The sequence below is a fragment of the Mustela lutreola genome, chromosome 4, assembly GCF_030435805.1.
Source record: "Mustela lutreola isolate mMusLut2 chromosome 4, mMusLut2.pri, whole genome shotgun sequence".
In the NCBI taxonomy this organism is placed as follows: Eukaryota; Metazoa; Chordata; class Mammalia; order Carnivora; family Mustelidae; genus Mustela; species Mustela lutreola.
The window spans coordinates 82,323,554-82,344,917 of NC_081293.1; the positions used below are offsets into that span (position 1 = coordinate 82,323,554).

At 38.0% G+C, this 21,364-nt stretch overlaps 1 protein-coding gene across 3 annotated transcripts in view; it reads left to right on the forward strand.

Moving 5' to 3' along the window:
* The window catches only part of CHRM3 (cholinergic receptor muscarinic 3), a 502,304-nt gene that overhangs the window by 202,617 nt on the left and 278,323 nt on the right, over positions 1–21,364 (forward strand). For all 3 annotated transcript variants that reach the window (XM_059170341.1, XM_059170340.1, XM_059170342.1), the window contains exon 3: positions 20,726–20,788. The gene's annotated coding sequence lies outside the window, so the exon portion shown is untranslated. The remainder of the gene's footprint in view (positions 1–20,725; positions 20,789–21,364) is intronic.

Here is a 21,364-nt window from a genome sequence, read left to right on the forward strand (position 1 = left end):
TGGAAGTAATCAACTAACTCAGTAAAGCACAGGATACAAAATCAATGTACAAAAACCAGTTACTTTGCTATATACGAACAACAAACTAGCACAAAGGGAAATTAAGAAAATAATGCATTAAAAAGAGTAAAATAGGGGCGCCTGGGTGGCTCAGTGGGTTAAAGCCTCTGCCTTTGGCTCAGGTCATGATCCCAGGGTCCTGGGATGGAGCCCAACATCGGGCTCTCTGCTCAGCAGGGAGCCTGCTTCCCCGTCTCTCTCTTTCTCTCTGCCTGCTTCTCTGCCTACTTGTGATCTCCGTCTGTCAAATAAATGAAATATTTTTTTAAAAAAGAGTAAAATATCTAGGAAAAAATTTAGCCAAGGAGGTGAAAGATCTGTACGCAGTCAACAATAAGACATTGATGAGAGAAATCGCAGAAGACATAAATAAAAGATATTCTGTGCTCATCGATCAGAACAATTAATATTGTTAAAAATGTTCATACTACCCAAAGCAATTTACAGATTCAGTGCAATGAGTAGAAAGGTTCCAGTGGCATTTTTCACAAAAAAAAAAAAAAAAAAATAGAACAAATCATCTTAAAACTTGTGTAGAATCACGAAAGACCTTGAATAGCTAAAGAAGTCTGGAGGCAGAGAACAAAGCCAGAGGGATCCCACTTCCTGATTTCAAACTATATTACAAAGCTATAGTGTAAGCATAAAACACAAGCCTGGAACAATGGCATAACCCAGAAATAAACCCAGGTATATGTGGTCAATTAATTTGCAACAAAGGAGCCGAGAATATGCACAGGAGAAAGGACAGTCTCTTCATTAAATGACATTGGCAAACGGGTCGGCTACATGCAAAAGACTGAAACTGGTCCCCTATCTTATACCATACACAAAAATCAATTCGAATTGGATTAAAGACTTGCATGTGAGACCTGAAACCATAAGACTCCTAGAAGAAAACTAATCTCCTTGCCATTGGTCTTGGCAAAGAGTTTTAGGATCTGACACCAAAAGCAAAGCGACGAAAGGAAAAATAAGCAACTGGGACTCCTTCAAACTATAGAGCTTCTGCACAGCAAATAGAACTCTCTTATTTTATTAATTTGATAATGAAAATATGCTTCACATTATTCCCTGTATTCTATTTTAAGATTATAGCATAATTATGCACTCTTTTGTTTATATTTAGAATTAGGGCAAGCTTTCATTAGGCAACCTCCCATGGCCTCCTAGAAGTTTATTTATAAATATATATATATAATATAATTATGACATAATTATATATTATATATAATAATAAATATTAAATATTATTTTATTATTTTAAGGAAGATGCTTTTTCCCTGGAAGAAATGACCAGGTATGTATTAATAAGCAAAGTAGTTTTCATAATTTCTGAGGTCCAAAGAATCCCTTTATTTTATCGGCTCCACTCTGTATCATAATGAGTAGAATAAATTGTACCCTAAGTTAAATATACTTTCTGTTGCAGCAAAGCTTTGACGTTTATGTATAATTATATTTTGAAATCATTTAGTTACAAATGAATCAAACTCATTCATCATTGGTTGAGCTTCCTTGACAAACACCACGGTAAATGCAGGCTATGACCCAAGTCTGCCATCTGAATCATTATGAGCTTATCACACAGGCCTCCTTTGTTCAAAAGTTGCTTTTGAAAATGTTCCCCACATACTTATTGTTTAAATAAACTTTCGTGAGTTCTAATAATTTAGAGTTTCTGAAAAGAGCAGCTCTGACAAAATTCTTGTTGGCAAAGATATTTCCTCCTAAATACTTCCATCTGTTTTAATTGTTCTATATGCTCTAAAATAACCAGCATAGATGCTTCCACAGGCAAGAAAGTGCCAGAGCTCTCTTGCCAAACCATAAAACAATAAATTTTGATAATTCTGAGGTTTAGAGTATGGACCAGTGCATTTGGTCCTTCTGAACACCACCTTGCAGGTGCGCCTAGTGACTGTGGCACCCCTGACCGAGGCCACACATGCAGAAATGACCATGGCACCCCTGACCAAGGCCACACATGTAGAAACAGTACTGAAAGTCAAAGTTGATCAGTTCTGTTACTCAGCTGTGGGGAAAATGGAGCGATCTTCATCAGGACAAAGGTTTTGAATATAAAAGTCTTGGGAATAATGTTTGCTTAAAGATTTTTAACTTCACAAACAGGCTTGACATACTATTTTATATAGCAATGCAATGAAAAATCATTTTTCTTGCAGACCCAACACTGTTGCTGCATTGTCCATTTGCATAAATTGCAGGGCATTGACAAATAAAATAAATGGAAAGATACAGTCAATTTATTATTTTTCCAGATTTATTAAGGTAAAATTGATATCTATAAATTGCACACATTTAAAGCATCCAGTGTGAAGTTTTGACGTAATGTGTACATCTGTGAAACCATCAACAAAAACAAGACAATGAGGGTGTTTGTGAGTTTGTAAGGTTTTGTAATGTTGGAATTCTTTGCGGTGACCCCTCTTCCCTGTCCCCAGGCAACCACTGATGTGCTTTCAGGTGATAGAGATTACTTTGCATTTTCTAGAATTTCATATAAATAGGATCATACTCTTTTAGGTACTCTGTTTTGATCTAGCTTCTTTCACTCAGCACACTCATTTTGAGATTTCTTCATACTTTTATGTACATCAGTAGTTTCTACCTTTTTGTCACTTACAAGTATTCTGTGATGTCGATATTCTATTTGTTTATCCATTCACCTCTTAATAGACCTTCAGCTTGTTTGCAGTGTGGAGCTGTTAAGAAAATTCTGCTGTGAACATTTGTGTACATAGCTCTGCATGGAAATGTTTTCATTTCTCTTAGGTACATACCCAGGGGCAAAATGTGTGGGTCCTATGGTAGGTGTATATTGAACTTTTCGGGAGACTGTCAGACGGGTTTTCAAGGTGGTTATGGACTTGACATTCCCAGAGCAGCAGATGAGAGTTCCAGTTGCTCTATGTTTTTACTAATGCTTACGATGGCCAATATTTTTCATTTTAGTCTTCCTAACACATGTGCAATGGTACTTGTTTTTATTTGCATTTCCCTCATGGCTGTTTATCCCGGGCATCTTTTCATGTTGCTTAATTAACATTTGTATATATCCTTGGGCAAAGTGTCTGTTAAGATCTTTTGTTCATATTTCCTTTTGGGAGCTGTTCAGTCTCTTATTGGGTGTTCATAGTTCTTCATATATTTCAGGTATAGTTCTCTAAACTAACACAGCTAATTTGATGCTGTTAAAATAAACTTTTTCCATAAATTCATCAAACTAAATTCCTGGAACTTTTAAAATTGATGTTAAAATAATGATCCAAAGTGTGAATCATCTCTAATGTTACTATTCATGTTTTAAGAACTGGTCTGTCAGGGCATCTGCGTGGCTCAGTTGGTTAAGTGTCTGCGTTTGGCTCAGATCATGATCCCAGGGTCCTGGGATTGAGCCCCTCCTTGGTCTCCCTGCTCAATGGGGAGCTTGCTTCTCCCTTTTCCTCTGCCACTCCCCCTGCTTGTGCTCTCGAACTGTGCTATCATTGGGGTGCCTGGGTGGCTCAGCCGGGTAAGCATCCAACCCTTGGTTTTGGCTCAGTTCATGATCTCATGGGTCATGAGCTCTCTCCCCGTGTGGCGTTCCATGCTAAGTGGAGAGTCTGCTTGAGGATTGTCACCCTCTGCCCCTCTCCCCATTCACACACATGCTCACGCTCTCTCAAATAAAATAAGCAAATTGTTGTTGTTTTTTAAAGAACTGTGCTATCATTATTTATGCCTCTTATTTTTTAATGCCTATGTCTTGTATATATTAGATTATAATGTCTTATTAAATGGTCTACCATTGTCCCATTTCTTATGTCATAGTTATCAAGTTCTCTCTAATGCTGTTCCTGATCTATAATAGATTCATAACACCTTATAACTTCATACAGATAATCTAATCTCTAAAACTGAATAGCTCTTTTCCTTGCCAGGCATTATGCTAAGCCATTCTAAGGTCTTTACATACATTAAATAATTTGGTCCTTGCAACGGCATGAGTGTACTACTGTGATCCCATTTAGAAACAAGAAAACCAAGTCACAGAAAGGAAAGACATTTGCCGAACATCATGAATGACTCGGCAGCAGAATTAGGGTTCACATCCAGGCTGCCTGGTTCTGGTCTCCACACTCTCTACCTCGCTCAAATCCTTGGGAATTTTCTTTTAACGAAAGCTATGAACATTAATGATTTTTCTGTTAGCCAATTAACCTTTGTATAAACAAAATAAACAAGTTTGAGTGCTTTTTTCTCTTTAAGTAATGAAAATGTCAAAATGCATAGGAGAAAAGCAAACAAAGTGAAGCTTACTGGGAAAATCTATAAATTCTAAACTAAGCTCTAATCCATTAAACACGTTGAGTAAAATGCACTTATATGCTAATTTTTACAACATGTAAATAGTACAAATAGACAATTTAAATCGCATAATATATAAGTAGATAATTCATTAAACATTGGGTAAATCCAAATTTTATTTTATTTTATTTTTAAGATTTTATTTATTTATGTATTTGTCAGAGAGAGAGGGAGAGAGAGAGCACAAGCACAGGTAGGCAGAGTGGCAGGCAGAGGCAGAGGGAGAAGCAGGCTCCCTGCGGAGCAAGGAGCCTGATGTGGGATCCAATCCCAGGACGCTGGATCATGACCTGAGCCAAAGGCAGTCGCTTAACCAAGTGAGCCACCCAGGCATCCCCCAAATTTTATTTTTTTAAAGTAATCTCTACACCTAACATGGGACTTGAACTCACAGTCCTGAGATCAAGAGTTGTGTGCTCAACGTACTGAGCCAGCCAGGCATCCTGAAATCCATCCTTTTTTTTTTTTTTAATTTACCATTTTAACTTTTCTTTTTTAAAAGATTTTTTTTTTTTTTTTTTTTTTTACTTGACAGAGAGAAAGATCACAAGTAGGCAGAGAGGCAGGCAGGGTGTGAGGATGGAGGGGGGAAGCAGGCTTCCTGCTGAGCAGAGAGCCCCATGCGGAGCTTGATCCCAGGACCCTGAGATCATGATCTGAGCAGAGACTTAACCGACTGAGCCACCCGTGCACCCCCCCCGAAATCCATACTTTTTAAGTGATGTTTTTTGCATCTAAGAGAAAATTTTTCTGTAGACAAGTTTTCATAACATCACAAATTCAGGCAAGTCTTCCTAAAATTTATTGTCAGTGGGTTATAATTAAGAAGTATGTGGTATTGATGTTTATGAAAAATGAAAAAAAGAAGATTCTCACAGATTTTAAGAATTCTAAGTACAATTTATAAAATTCTAATTTATAGATTTGAGTTTATACACATGGACTCATTCATAAAATAAGTTACTGACTCGTAGAACTAGGATTTCTCTCATGGGTTTTCAGATTGGTTCTTTTCCTTTACCGTGTCCTCATGAATCAAGCAATAAACTCTCTGCTTAAAGATATTCAGAGATGGAAACATCAAGTCTTTTTTTTTTCTTCATAAATGTGAGTATTTTGTTATATTAATGGGACAATTGCAATTCCTACTGCTCTGACCTTCTTGGAAGGAAGACTCTTAGAAGACATGTAACAGATTTTTAATTTTTATTTTAATTAGTATGTCATGAGACATCATATCACATAGCACTTAGCAGTTTTCACTTAAATTTTTGAGGTGATTTTATTAATCGACACAGAGCGGTAGAGTGCATTTTTGTGTATTGAATTGCCACTTCTGATAAGTCAAGAATATCAACATTTTCTGAGTTTTGCATTTAAAATTCTTCCTTAAATCAGAAAATATGTATTTTCCTCTTCTATAAATTGCATGCCCTCTTCCTCAGACAGATAAGAAAAAAGCAATCACACCCACAGATAAACAGAAGCCGGCCTATTCCTCTCAGCCTGCCAACTCCACTCTCCATCACACACTGAGAAACGTCTGTCTAGACAGGGCATCATTCAAAAGCAGTCTCATTTCTAGTTGGCTTTTTCCCTTCTCCATCTTTTTCCCCATTCCCTGCAGCATACAGCTGAAGAAACGCTGCCCATTGTCTCACATTAAACCATGGAGATCCACCATGGGACTTGGTCCCCACTGAACGTTTCCCTGTGATGTGGGTTGGGATTCCTTCCCCAAGGAGTGTTGTGGAGTCGCATGGTGGTTAAGAACCCTCTTTATGGAGCCACACTGCTGCCTACTACCTGTCGTCTTGAGGAAGCCACCCGTCCAGACCTTGCCTTGCCCTTCTCCGTCATGTGGAGGATAGCAAGAGTGTCTTTGCCATAGCTTTCATGAGAATTAGGGGTCGTTCCTGAAGACTGTCAGGGATACCTCAGAAGCTTATGTGTGTGCTGTCTTTCTTTTCTGATCACGAACTCAAGATTAGGAGAATGCCCCCAGCACAAAATAGGCAGAGGGGATCCAGGGTGTCCTCACTCATCTTCCATGTGGCTTTCCCAGGGCTCCTGGGAGGACCTACACAGGCAGTGAAAGCTGATGTGATAGTTCATCAGGCACAGGCGTTTGCCAAGTGAATTGCACTTACCATGTGCAACCAGCAGAGGCTGAAGGCACCATCCTTCTTACTCATGGTACAGAGGGTCTCTAAGGAACCGCTACTGATTTGGAGCAGAACGAGCCCAACAAAGCGCTTTGTTTTTTTTGTTTTTATGCTTTTGAAATAGAATGAAGACAACATACATTGTTATGCATATTTAAATGTAGGGTTTGTATATAGAGAAATGAAGATCACACAGATTATATATTCTAAAAATCTCCCAATCTCAAATACTACATACGATAGCACTATTCACAGTCAGCCTGAGGCCTGCGCACCAAAAGTGGAAGTCTGAGGAGTTTCAGGCCTCCAAATGAGTAATGTTCGTTGATGAAGGATCTGCGGGTAAAGAGAAATGAAAATAAAGGGTCCATACATGAAGAAAAGCATATGGCTGTCTATGTCTACATCTGTCTGTGTGTCTGTCTCCCTCTGTCAGTCTTTCCGCTTGTGTGTGTTTCTCACTCCCTGTTGCTCTCTCTCTATGACACACACATGCACACGGGCATACAGACCCCCTATCCCCACATTCATAATTCTAACGATTAATCAGAAATGCGAGGTCAATGAATTCAGCAAAGTTGCAGGATATATGTACATAAATCTGTTTCATATCTTTAAACCAATAATGAAGCAACAGAAAGAGAAATGAAGGAATCAACCTCATTTACAGTTGCACCAAAAACCATATATACCTAGGGGAAAAAAACCTAACCAAAGTAGTAAAAGCTCTGTACTCTGAAAACTATAGAACACTGATTAAAGAAATTGAAGATGACAGAAAGAAATGGAAAAACAGTCCATGCTCATGGATTACAAGAACAAATATTGTTAAAATGTCTATTTTACCCAAAGCAATCTACATATTCAATGCAATCCCAATCAAAATAACACCAATACTTTTCATAGAACTCTAGAACAAACAATCCTAAAATTTGTATGGAGCCAGAAAAGATCCTGAATAACAAAAGTAATGTTGAAAAAGAAAAGCAAAGTGTGAGGCCTCACTATCCCAGACTTCAAACTATATTACAACTTTGTAATCATTAAGACATTATGGTGCTGGCACAAAAATAGACACATAGATTGATGGAACAGAATAGAAAACCCAGAAAGGGACACATGCATCCTGCTGTTTATAGCAACACTATCAACAATAACCAAGCTATGGAAAGAGCCTAAATGTCCACTGACTGACAAATATATATATATATATGTGTATATATATATATATATATATATATATATATATATATCTCCACAGATATATATGATATATATCAACATTTGCAACAATTTGGATAGAACTAGAGAGTATTATGTTAAGCAAAATCAGTCAGAGAAATACAAATATTATTTGACTTCACACATATGTGGAATTTAAGAAATCAAGTGGATGAACACAGGGGAAGAAAAGGAAAAATGAAATAAGATAAAAACAGTGAGGAAAACCGTAAGAGACTCTTAACTACAGAGAACAAACTGAGGGTTGCTGGAGGCAAGGTTGGGGGGATGAGCTAAATGGGTGATGAGCACTAAGGAGGGTACTTGTTGTGATGAGCAATGAGGTTGTATGTAAGTGATGAATCACTAAATTCTTCTGAAGTCAAAATAACACTATATGTTAACTAACTTGAATCCATCCTTGAAAAATATGTGATTATACTGATATGTAAAATTTGCCTGAAATTTTTATTTTAAATGTGATAACCCATTTCTCATAAAATACCAAAATGATTTGATCATTATCATAACTGAACCCGTATATTCTACCACTGAAAATAAATGATATAGTCATAAAAAAAAAAAAAAAAAAAAAGAAATGCGGGGTCATCACAGCAATTACCAGGAAGGGTACAGTATCTCATAAGAGAAAAAGAAGACTGAGGTAGGTGAGGTAGCTCTGGATCTCACTTGTGCTTTCTTAAAGACCAAGTTTCTACTTACTTGAAAAATGTTTGCAGTCTTACTGATCCCTCCCAACTGAACCAATCAAAACATCAAGTGGATAGTATGATTAGGATGAGCCACCAAAAGATTCAAGACAACTGTGTTACATATAATGTGAAATTCCAAATTAAATTCTTGAGTTTAAGTATTCATCACTTTATGGATGTGGGAGAGTGGTTGTCAAGTCACACTAGGGAGCCATGGAAGTAATTGTTATGATTTTAATGCTTATGCACAGAATAGGCTCAAACCAGGCTTGGGAAAAATAAATCCTGAACCTAAGTTCAAATGTCTTTTCTTTTGCTGTAATTCAGGTTCCCAGTGATTCCTTTTAACTTCTGGGTGGTCAAAATGCCCAGCTTTTACCTCACCCAACAAAACATATATTTTCCCAGTATAGCTGATGCTCTATGTGGTATAAAGAAAATTGTGCTTTAATTTATGGAAAAGTGGAAATAATTTCATGGACTATAGAAATATGTAGAATCTTTTTGAATCTTTAATTGAGTATTTAATTGCAGAAATTCAGGTCATCTTTTTCAAAGTGATAAACACCTCATAGAGTAGGGTTAACAGAATTTTGGAAAGCAAAATGGAATACAAAGGTATTAGATTCAAATAAAAATACCCTTCATTCAGCTTGAAAAGTATTCACTTCTATCTAGTCTCCATAATATGGGGAAAACTTCATAAATTTTTTCAAGAGACATTAATTATTTGGTTGGCTATTTCATTTTTTGTCTTATTTTTAAAATTATTTTAATTCCCATGTAGTGAAAATACAGTGTTGGCTGACTCTTCATTAATAATTCTCATTGGTTTTTTTTTTTTTTTTTGAATGACAAGTAATTTTATTAGAGTCTAGTTGTTTTCTTCTTCCCCCAACTTGCCAATGTTTTGGAGGGTGGGGGAGGTGATCTCATTAAAATGGGTGCTTGTTATGAAACCATTTCTACGAAATCCAGACATCCAGACAGACTTATATCCAGATTGACTTCTCTGAGGGAAGATACAAATGCCTTCATGATATGAGCCATCAATCAGGAGAATGCTCCTCCCATGGCCCCGCCTTGGGGCTCCAGCAAAATGAGAGAGATGACACTCCTTTGTAATGAAAGGATTTCCTTAGTCCTGTAGCCTCACGATTCTAGGGATCCTTCAGACTTCTTTTGTTTTTTTTCCTTGATTTTTTTAATATATAATGTATTATTTGCTTCAGAGGTACTAGTTTGTAACTCATCAGTATTACACAATTCACAGCACTCACCACAGCACATACCCTCCCCAGTATCCATCCCCCAACCACCCCAACCCTTCCACCCTCTCCCTTCCAGCAGCCCTCAGTTTGTTTCCTGAGATTAAGAGTCTCTTTTTTTTTTTAATATAATTTTTATTTTTTATAAACATATATTTTTATCCCCAGGGGTACAGGTCTGTGAATCACCAGGTTTACACACTTCACAGCACTCACCAAAGCACATACCCTCCCCAATGTCCATAATACCACCCCCCTCTCCCAAACCCCCTCCCCCCAGCAACCCTCAGTTTGTTTTGTGAGATTAAGAGTCACTTATGGTTTGTCTCTTAAGGTTTGTCTCCCACCCCGGTCCCACCAGACTTCCGACTTAGAAAGGTATAGCCTTGATTATCAGACGGCAGTATGTGTTAACTGTTTACCTGCTGAAGATACTGTTTAATCCAGCAGAAATAAGCTATACTAACTGAGAACATTTGAGCATTTTATGAAAGATAATTTAACAAGAAAACTCCAGGGGAACTGATTAAATATTTGTTTTCCACTACCAACAACATTGTATTGCCCCAGAACAGCTGTAGACTAGGAATTGCAAAATTATAATTCATCAAATCAAAATTGACCTTTCCAAATATTTAAGAGGTTGAAATTTTAGCTAAATACAGTTTCAGAAGCCCATTAGATTTTCAAGAGTGTATCCTAGAATGCCATGATTACATTTCAAAATGTGGTGTTAGAAGATATGTTTTTTGAATATTGCTATTGCCTTTTTTTTCTATCCCAAATCAATGAGTTTTTGTTGCACAACACAGCATGCCTTATTCTCTTTTCAGAAAGACAGATTTGTTTTTCATGGTGTTATAGAGTCTATGAATTTGGGGAAAATACTAATCCTGACTCAAGATCAAATACATTTTCCAGCTAGGCTAGGAAAGAAATAGACCTTTTTTCTGTACTGAAGTAACAAAGAACCTTGAGCTGTATAATGCAGCATTTACCCCAGTTCTCTTAAGAGGAACTCAACGTGGGAGCACCTGGTTGGATTAGTCCTTAAACTTCCAGCTTTGGCTCAGGTCAAGTCGTGATCTCAGAGTCCTGGGATCAAGCCCCGCATCAGGCTCCCTTCTCAGCGGGAAGCCAGCTTCTCCCTCTCCCACTCCCCTGCTTGTGTTCCTTCTCTCGCAGTCTCCCTCTCTGTCAATAAATAAATACAATCTTTAAAAAAAGAAAGAAGAGAGGAAAACTCAACATGGCTAAACAAAATTGGAAAAGCAAACATCACAATGCATCTGGCTTTATAAAATTCAAAATGTATATCTCTGTTTTAATTTCTGTATGATCCCATTTCAAAGTTAATAGTAGTGTAGCATTTAACCCAGAAATTCCCAATTTATTTGAGCACCAAATCTCTTTTTTGAACACTGTGGAGCTCCTAGGACATCGGGTGCAGTATGGAAAATGTTGTGAACACTTGTAAAGAGTCTTCTGATTGCTTGGTTTTGCCTACTCTGAACACTATCTTCTTGGTCAATTAACAGGATCCATACAGTTAAGGTCGCTCATTATGACAATGCCAGCAAGAATTAATTTTTATATAAGTGATAGTTTTGTGCCCCAAAATTTGAATCTCCAATATGTTGTTAATATGTCTGTATTTGTATATGCATATTATATAGAGTACAATGTAAAAGATACAGAGTTCTAATACTAATTTCCTTTGCTTGCCACACACACGCACATACATACACAATGGATAACGATCTATAGCTCAGATGACCACTGTAGTGGTCCACTAGAGATTCCTTTTGTGTCTGAATTTGAACAGTGTGTGATGGTCCCTTTTATGTCCCCACACTGTTATTATATTGTCTCTAAGTATTCTGCTTATCTTGTATCTTAGAGAAGCATTTATAAATATCAGATTCTGCCTGCAGTTCTTAAGTTTCTTTGCTCATGTTTGTTTGTTTGGTTAATTATATTCCTGAGGAATCTGGCTTAGCTGTATTATACTCTGATACACGCCTGCTGTTGAGAATTTGCCAGGCATGACTTCATTACTTCCTCTGGTCTTAGCTGTATGTCCACCTCAAAAGCAGTGTGGACTTAAGGGAACATTTGGGGCACAGAGTCCTTACCTACAATCTGGTAAAAGAGCTAGACACATGAATAGATAGTAAGGCTAACTTTTAATTGCAGGGAACATGTAGCTGCTGATGAAGCCAGCAGCCCAGTGCAGGAGTGTGGGGAGAAAGGAAGCACAGAGAGGGGGTCAGGCTTGGGGGATCCTATCTGACTTGGAGACGAGCTCAGCCTTTATATTGTGGGAGATTTGTTTCAGATGACTTTGATATCAGAATGTAATATCTGCTTATATTAAAAGTTGAAAACAAGAATGTTAGGGGGAAAAAAAATCACACAAATTCCCATCATTCCGAACACAGCCATGTTATTATCCTTTAGATGTAGTATTTCCTCTCTTTTGTACAAGTTTTTTTTATCATTCCTCCAAGTTGAATTCATGGTTTCAGTTTCAAGCTGTGGATGAGAAAATCAAGACACTGAATCAAGCGACTGCCTGAAGTCCAGACTCAGCTATGGCTCAAGAACATGGGAATTTAGGGCGCCTGGGTGGCTCAGTTGGTTAAGTGTCTGACTTTGGCTCAGGTCATGATCCCAAGTGTCCTGGGATAGAGCCGTGCATCAGGCTCTCTGCTTATCAGGGAGCCTGCTTCTTCTACCGCTCCCCCTGCTGTGCTCTCCTATGCTCTGTCAAATAAATAAAATCTTCAAATAAAAAAGAAAAAGAAAAAGAAAAAGAAAAGAACATGGAAATTTCCTGAGTACTGAAAGGAAGAATAAAGGGGGTGAAAAAGGAAAACATTTTTCTCCAAACAAGCAAACCCTAGGCACAGAGAAAAATCTACTTTCATTCTTATTTCTTAAAAGTATATCTGCCTGAAGTGGGTTGTTTTTGTTTTTGTTTTTGGAAGATTTTATTTATTTATTTGACAGAGAGAGATCACAAGTAGGCAGAGAGGCAGGCAGAGAGAGAGGAGGAAGCAGGCTCCCTGCTGAGCAGAGAGCCCGATGCGGGACTCGATCCCAGGACCCTGAGATGATGACCTGAGCTGAAGGCAGAGAGGCTTAACCCACTGAGCCACCCAGGTGCCCCTGCCTAAGATGTCTTAAATGAAACTAGAATCATTACTAACTAATTCTTAATCACCAAATCAGTTCCATAATGTAGTGGATGAACTTCCTGTCCCACTACCAAAAGATCTTGGGCTCCACATTCATTAGTGGTCCTGTAATGTGTTTTTCAGATGTCTCGTGGAAGCCCCCCAAAGAATATTCTATACAAGATTCTAGACTCCAGACACCCTTTTCCATCTTAAAATTCATTCCTGGAAGCATTGCTCTTTGATCAGGCTTTGATACACTGTTTTGACCAAAAATAAGAAATATTCCTTTCTCGCTTTCACAGTCGTATTATGACTTAACTTCAGGGACAGGGAGAAAGACTGAGATTTAAAGGACTATAATTACAAGCCACCTGAGTAGGGACTGTGGAAAGGTTACCTGAAGAAAAGGGTGATTAACATTTCCAAGCATGTGAACTGAGTCATTTCTGGCTGAAGGGTAGCATTTTAAAGATATAATATTGTTTATAAAATTAAGGAACTTCAAGACTGGACCTTTTCCTTTGTTATAGATTTTTTTTTTTTTTTGAACTTTTAAAGAATACAGGAAGCCATTTGGTGGGTTAGACATTTTTAAAATCATAGTTTTATGGAGAAAATAATAGACTTTTAAGTTAGAATGTATTTTCCCATGTAGAGCAACTTCCTGAACAGAGCGTTTCCTTGTTTTCACTCAGTACAACACCTGTACACTTTCTTTCTCTGAATAGTAATTACTGTTGTTTTTCCTAAGATATATTTTCTAAGGATTATCTCCCTCTTCTGCCTTGACATTGGAACATTGGCCAAAGATTCTTTACAGTGTGCCCTTAGTACAAAACCCCTCTCTGAGACCCAACAGATAATAAAGAGATAATGCAAGGAACACCGATTTTCTTGCTAAAAAATAAGACTGATTGATTAATAGATAGAATGATAAAGATAATACACAATTATGGAACATGGGAACCAAAATTGCTACAACATTTTTGATCAGTAACAGGCATGATCCATTTAACTATAAAGTATGAAGACCCTTTAAGCCATAAATCATAGCTTCTGGAATATGTGACTACAAAGTGAACATACATATACACAAGGATAGTTATTGCTAAATTGTTTTTAATAGGAAAAATAAAAGGAAGCAATCCTCATCTCATGCACAGTAAAAGGATTAAATAGATTTTGTCACTTCAAGCCGAGGTGGGTTCCATCAGCTCTTAACAAAGCATGAGTCCAAGCTATATGGACTGATGAGGAATATGTGTTGTACTGTTTCCTGAGAAGATCATGTGCATAATAACATGAAAGGTAGGGTGACAGTCAAGGAAATGGATATGCTGAATGATAAGACAAAATATAGGGAACAATAAACACCAAACTATTAAATTCATGGTGACTGAATGATAATGCGGGAAAAACAGAAATCATTGATTTTTTTTTCTCCTCCTATAACGAGGTATGATTTGGTTTAAGTGAGCTTCATTACTTTATAGCAAAAAATATATAATATATATTTTATTATGTATTATTATGCATGAATGGTCATTTAGTTCCATTTCTAAATCATTAGGTTGCCAGGAATTTAGGCTCCAGAACAAAAAAAATGAATGGTGGCACCTGGGCAAACAAAACCACCTCCTGCCCCTACCTTATTCGTTCCACTCTGTTTCCATAGACTCCTTAGAATTATAGATTAGTTAGTCTCCTAGGCTCACCCATAAATGCATATATCAACTCGTAAATACCTCTATATCCAATGTGGATTAAAAGGTGGAAGTTAGTAGTTTTTCTGTATAAAAGGAAAAGTGAAAATATATAAACCCATGGCTACTTTTCCTTCCCACATCATTCCTACCAGTAATAGAGATTAACTACTTTTTGACCAACCTAACTCATCAGTTTTAGAAATATCATGATAAATCACATGTGATAAATGACTCTTTCCCTCTTTAATTCAGATACAGGCCCCACATCATATTCCTTGCTATGCATTGCCTTCAAATTCATTATGTAATGAAGGGAGCCGAGGTTTCAACGATTCTTTTTTATCCTTATTTTGCAAATTGCCAGCAAAGGAGGATATTTCTGTCTTATCATCATACATACTCTACTTAAAGTTCAAATTTCATTTTAAATCCACCACTTCTGACTGAAGGACAGAATTCAGAAATGGTAAAATTTGGGCTCAATTGTTCTTTAATTCTGTTTATTTACTTTCAGTATTCTAGAATTTGAAGATTTTAAAGTAAAACACCAAAACTATAGGTGAGGTTCAAAATAATCTCCATCAGGTTCTTGTTTTTATCCACTGGAGAGCTGATTATCAAATTGGGAGTGTATCGGTGTATTCACGCCGCTGTAACAAAGTGTCCCTGGCAGGGTGGCTGAAGCAGAAACTCTTCTCTCACCATTCTAGAGGCTTGGGTCCCTGGACAATGTTGGTTTCTGGTGAGGCCCCCTCCTTGCCTTGTAGACAGTGCCTTCTCGTTGTGTCCTCACATGATCTATTGTCTGGAAGAGGGAGAGTAAGAGAGCTGCCCACGCAAGAAGGACAGAGAGCAGGAGCAGGCCGGGCAGAGGGAGAGGGACTGAAAAAATCACAAGCAAACCCACATGTGGCTCAATCTCACAACCCTGAGATCATGACCTGAGCCGAAATCAAAAGTCAGACTCTTAACCTGCTGAGCCACCCAGGTGCTCCTCTTCCTCCTTTTACCAGGACACCAGTCCTATGGGAATAGGGCACCACACTTACAATCTTTTTTAACCCTTGTCATCTCTTTAAAGGCTCCATCCCCAAATATAGCCACATGGGGGATAGGGGCTTAGGGCTTTCAGCATATGAAATTGAGAGGGACAAAATTCAGTCTGTGACAGGGAGAAAAACAAACATTGGATATTACGGTATAATTTTGTGAATATTTTATGCTATGCTAAGTTTCTCCCTTCTAAGTTTTCCTTGTGTCTTTTAGTAAAAGAAACATTGAAATGACATTTAACTGCCTACTCCCACCAGCAGGCATAATCTATAGAGTCTGATTTTTAGAAGGTCATGAATTATTTCATTAAATTGTTAAATGTCTTTATATTTAACATAATATGTGAGATATGTACATATATCCTTCTCAAAAGTGACATTTTAAACTACGCCTTTTTAGAAGCTTTTCTTTTGCTCTTTAAAAAGCTAATGCAGAAAGAACTGGTTAAATGTGTTAAATTCGAGTAAAGCGTCAGTTTCTTGTTATTTAACTGGCCCTGTAGATATACTAGTTAGTTGACTAAAAGTAAAGACTTTTTCTTCTAATGTATAAGAAAAAATTAAAGCACACAAGAATCACACCAAATTATAGAAAGAGTCAGCCAACAGTGTTAATATTATTAGAGAAGCTCTTTTTTGTTACTTTTTTATGTACAGAGATAATGTGAAATTACAAACTTTGGATAATCTTTTCACACAGTTTTCTACATCTTGTTGAATCTAGCCTCCAACTTTTATCTCCACAGTATGAGATTAGATTTGTGGAAATTGAACAGAGAAGCAGTCCTTTTCCACGGAGAGGGTCAAGTTTTCTTCTCCCATTCCCGTTTTCTCCAAAACTGAAACAGAGAGCAGTACTTTTCTCCGCATTTAATTGTCTATTGGTATGGCCTTGAATTTGCAGAACCCTTGGCGTAATGAGACTTTATAAGAATCTCAGTAGCCACTCTTGCGGACTCTGGCTCTGGGAGCTGTGAGAATTGAAAACCGCCAGCCAGTCGGACTCCATTGCTGTGCAATGAATAAGTACATTCATCCCCTCTATGTGGCGGCTTCTGGGAATCTTGTGACCTCTGAGAGGTCTAGGGTGGGTCTTAGTGAGACACTATCGAGTGGTAGCATTCCTAGACAGCAAACCCCAAAGAATGTCATTCCCACTTACTGTCGCTTCCCTTCCAGAGTGTTAAGTTTTCAGGAATACCCAGGTAGAGCTTATCTACCATAAAGCCCTCAGCGTCCCCTAAAAACTCTCATTGCACTGCCCTGACCAAGGTCTGTTGCCTAACAAAACAGCCAAAGCAACACCTCAAAAACGTAGGAATTGCTGGGCCTGTTGTACTTCCGCCCACTCAAACCAGGAGGTGTGTGAACTTTGTGTCTTGGGTGAGGTAAAATGAGAAGGAATGGACAGAGAAGGGAAAGGGTGAATGGGAAAAGATGGAGCAGGACCAAATTTTGTCTCAATGATCCCTCTAGAGCTGTGGTTCCCCTAGAAAGAGCAAATGGGGAGCTATTTCTTTATCTATACAATGTAGACAACAACAGATAGAGCGGTGATGAGGCCATGATTGGGTGTACACAAAGGGCTTGCAGTAGCAAATATTCAGTAAATACTCATCAGAGCTGTTGTTCCTGCTACCATTATGGGCATTTGGAAATGGAAAGGGTCCAAGCTTGGACAACAGTTTTACCCATCGGTCACCGGACGGACAACTCTGAGACAGTTCCTTGATTCCTGAACCTCATCTGCAAACTGGGGATTATAGCAGAGGAATTGCACAATTTCATTCCTAAGAACAATTTCATGTGTTAATTATCTCTGTTTCGGGGAGCCTGAGTGGCTCAGTTGGTTAAGCGTCTGATTCTTGGGTTTAGCTCAGGTCGTGATCTTGTGGGTTGTGGGTCGAGTTTTGAGTGGGCTCCTCACTCAGTGGGGAGTTGACTTAAAGTTTGTCTCCCTCTGCCTCCACTCCTCCCCCCCATGTGCTCCCTCGCTCTCTCTCTCTGGTAGATAAATCTTTTCAAAAAATCTTAAAAAAAAAAAATGACCTCTGTCTTTCCTTGTCTGGATGGGATGGCTTAAAAAATGAGAAGACGGATTTTGAAGGGAACTGGTTAGCATATAACGTGACATCTGAGTGAGCACAGATACTTAGTGAATCCTGTTTTTAAATAAGAACTTAATGCAAACTAGAGTTAGCATAATATATACATTTTTAGAACCATATTTATCCTATTCCCATAAAACAAGCTGTCAGGCACAACTTTGTCAAAACACTTGTTATTTTGGTCTTCAGATAAGGCAAGTTAAAAACTAAAGCTATATTGTGAAATTAAAAAGGAATATTCTATATCTTAAGAGGCTGGGATCTGATTTCAGCTGAACACAAGAAGTTAAATTAGTTAATTAAGCTTATTTATTTCAGAGCCGTGAGCAGGTATGATGCTGTGTAAATCAGACGGCAGTGGATTGAGTTATCATTCACTTAGATTGCAAAAACATCTGCATAAGTGGTCTGTGTCTTCCAGGATATAAGAGCAATACACATGCTCACAATAATTAGAAAGCAGGCGGGCACCTGGGTGGCTCAGTTGGTCGGGCGACTGACTTCAGCTCAGGTCATGATCTCAGAGTCCCAGGATGGAGTCCCACATCGGGCTCCCAACTCCATGGGGAGTCCGCTTCTCCCTTTGACCTTCTCAGCTCTCATTCTCTCATGCTCTCTCTCAAATGAATAAATAAAATCTTAAAAAAAAAAACAATAATTAGAAAGCAGACAAATAATGATGTTTTGGAAAAGACTGAAGGAAATGCAACCATCTAGATGGTTCTGCTAAAAGTCCAGATCTGTCATCACATTGCTACTTCATGATGTCTGTAAAACCCAGCCATTTAAGGACAATAACAAAACACCTACCTTTTTCTGTATACATCCTAAAAGTAATATGGTGTTGGCCTATTAAAAGAGATGTTTCTTCTACTTTTCCTTAATTATTATTCTGTCTCAGGCTTTGTGTTCCTCTTTATTTGGCTAACTGCAAGATTATGACAACAATCTCTGGAATCACCAATCATATTTTCACTCTATAACCCTTTGAACCATGTTTGGTGGGGTTTGGTAGAGCCTGTCATCTACATTCAGAGATTTGAAGCTCACCCCTAAATGAATGTCATGTGCAATTAATTTGCAATAGAAGTAATTTGAAGTTAGAATTAAAGCCAGATCTCTCACTGGTTTTCAAAATGAATGCTTTCCCGAGTCTAACACTAGAGAAACTCAGAAATATTTCAAGGTATTCAATCTCAGTTGTTGTTCCCCAGTTCACTGAGGGAACGAGGCATTTTTATTAGCAGATACTTTAATGACTGAGTAGTGTTTATCCTTACTTATGTGACTTAATTTTATTTTATTGAGAGGTATGTATTCACTTATTAAAATGATCTGAATCCCAAGATGTAGGCATGTTGGGAACTTCTCCTTATAAATTAGGCAAATGTGTTCTGGATAACTGTTATCCATCTATATCCATATTATCCATATAACAAATACTTACTGAGCAACTAGTATGTGCAGGACACTCAGTAGGTTACAGTGACTGGACTGACAGGCGTCTCTGTGGGATTCACTCGCCCTTGGGCTCATTAGATTCTAGAAGGAATCAATGGTCAAAGATGAAGTCTAGGCTCACTGGCATGCTCCATATGGCCCAAAGCGTCTGTGTCCTAGAGACCAGAGACCAAAATGCCTGCATCCTCCCACTGAAGTGTTATTTGGTGACTTTCCCCCCCACTTCCACTGGCAAGAACGGGAATGTCGATATTGGCGCATATTCTCCTGAAGTTCCAGCTGCTCAGAGGTTATTTCCTGAGGAGACGCTGGTGTCTAGAATAGAATGTTGTCTAGGACAATGCTTCTCAAATTGATGTAGTATGAGTGATTTTTCTTTCTTTTCCTTTTTCCCAATCCTTTGTAGACAGATACTTTAAAAAAGAGAGACATGCAAAACAGAAATCTGTTTTTTACTATGACTGAAACATTTCTTTCCACCTCTAGCTTAACTTGTAGACGCTACTCTCAGAGGCTGCCCTGAGGTCCTCTAGTCATACATATCCCGGGAACCCTCAACGTTTCACCTCACAGACTCTCCCTGTGCTGTCGTCTGACCTCGCCTTCAACCCCCAGTTAACTACAGGGTCCTCCTTTCAAAAATCCACCAACATCTCAACATGTCGGTCTCCATCACCAAATTCTCCCATAGCCCTTACTTTTCCTTCCTGACCCTCTGTCCCCAGGGACATCCTTGCCAAGGCCGCACTTCCTTCTTTCTCTGAACATGAAAATCGGTGCCTCTTTTTCATTCTCTAGTCGACCTTCTAAAAGCTTTCCTAAGGTTCTGGCCTAAATGTCAGACTCTGTACCCTTTAAAAATGTGAATGCCAGTGTCCAAAATGGAGTTGGGGAATTTCTTTAAGATTTGACTCTAACCCTGTGTGTGAGTGCATGAGTCTGTGTGTGTGTCTCCATTGCGGCTGGGGAGGGTAGCTTACAGGAGCTTCTAAGGGTGGTTGATAGTACTAACCCACCAGCTGAAAAAAGGAGAATGCCGTCATTAACACGGAAGAAGGAATGTACAACGTCTATTGTTTCCTGTCTTCTAGTTTCTAGCTTTAGATCCCTTCACTGTGACCAGAGCTTTGGTGGGTGTGAGGAGTGGAACTATACACACACACACACACTCACACAGGAAGAGCATTTTGTAGAAGGTCAATAAATGTGTTTCTTCTGCCAATGACAGGAACCTTCAGTCTCCGTCCATGTGTGTCCTCATCTGTTACATGAGATGGTTAGGCACCATGATCTATGAGCTCACTTTCACTAAAAAATTCTATAATATTCTGACATTTCCTCAAATCCTTTTATGTAACCTACTGACTTTTCCCCGCCTAAGACTATACGTTAACCCCATTTTCTTAATTCTCTTCTAGCAACTGTGTTCTGATCAGAGGCCAAATAAATGACATTTGGAACTTCCACTAAGGTACTATAAGGTAAGATCTTTGTTGGGGGAGAGGGTTGAGTTCTTTGCTTTAATAAAAGGATTTATGGATTGATCAGTGAAATAGATTAATGAGAAATAGGGATTTCTAAATTGGTGTTTTTCAATATGATTTCTAATTGCTCTCTGTGCATCTTAATATAGCTATACAATAGTGCTTGATTTTTGAGTCTTAATGAAGATATTGTTTTTGCTTATTTGCTGATCAGATACAAAATTACAGTGAAAGCATGTTTGTTAAAATACGAAATAAGTTGTTTTATTTCAAATATTCCTTTGTATCTTAATTATAGCAATATGGGGTTATTGGAAATCAATGCAAAATGTTTGCATTTTTAGTGTATATAGAATTTTATAGCTCATCTAACTCATAGAAGCTTAAATGTTATCCCTTGATTTATATCATCTTATCCAAAATGCCATACAAAAATCTGATAGGGAATATAAAGAGCGATATTGTAAAAAAAGGTTAATCTCCCTTAAACATTGTTAATACTTTCTCCATTCAGCAGACAGTGCAACTAGCCTACCTAATATCCTTTCTCCCTTCCAAATAATAATAATAATA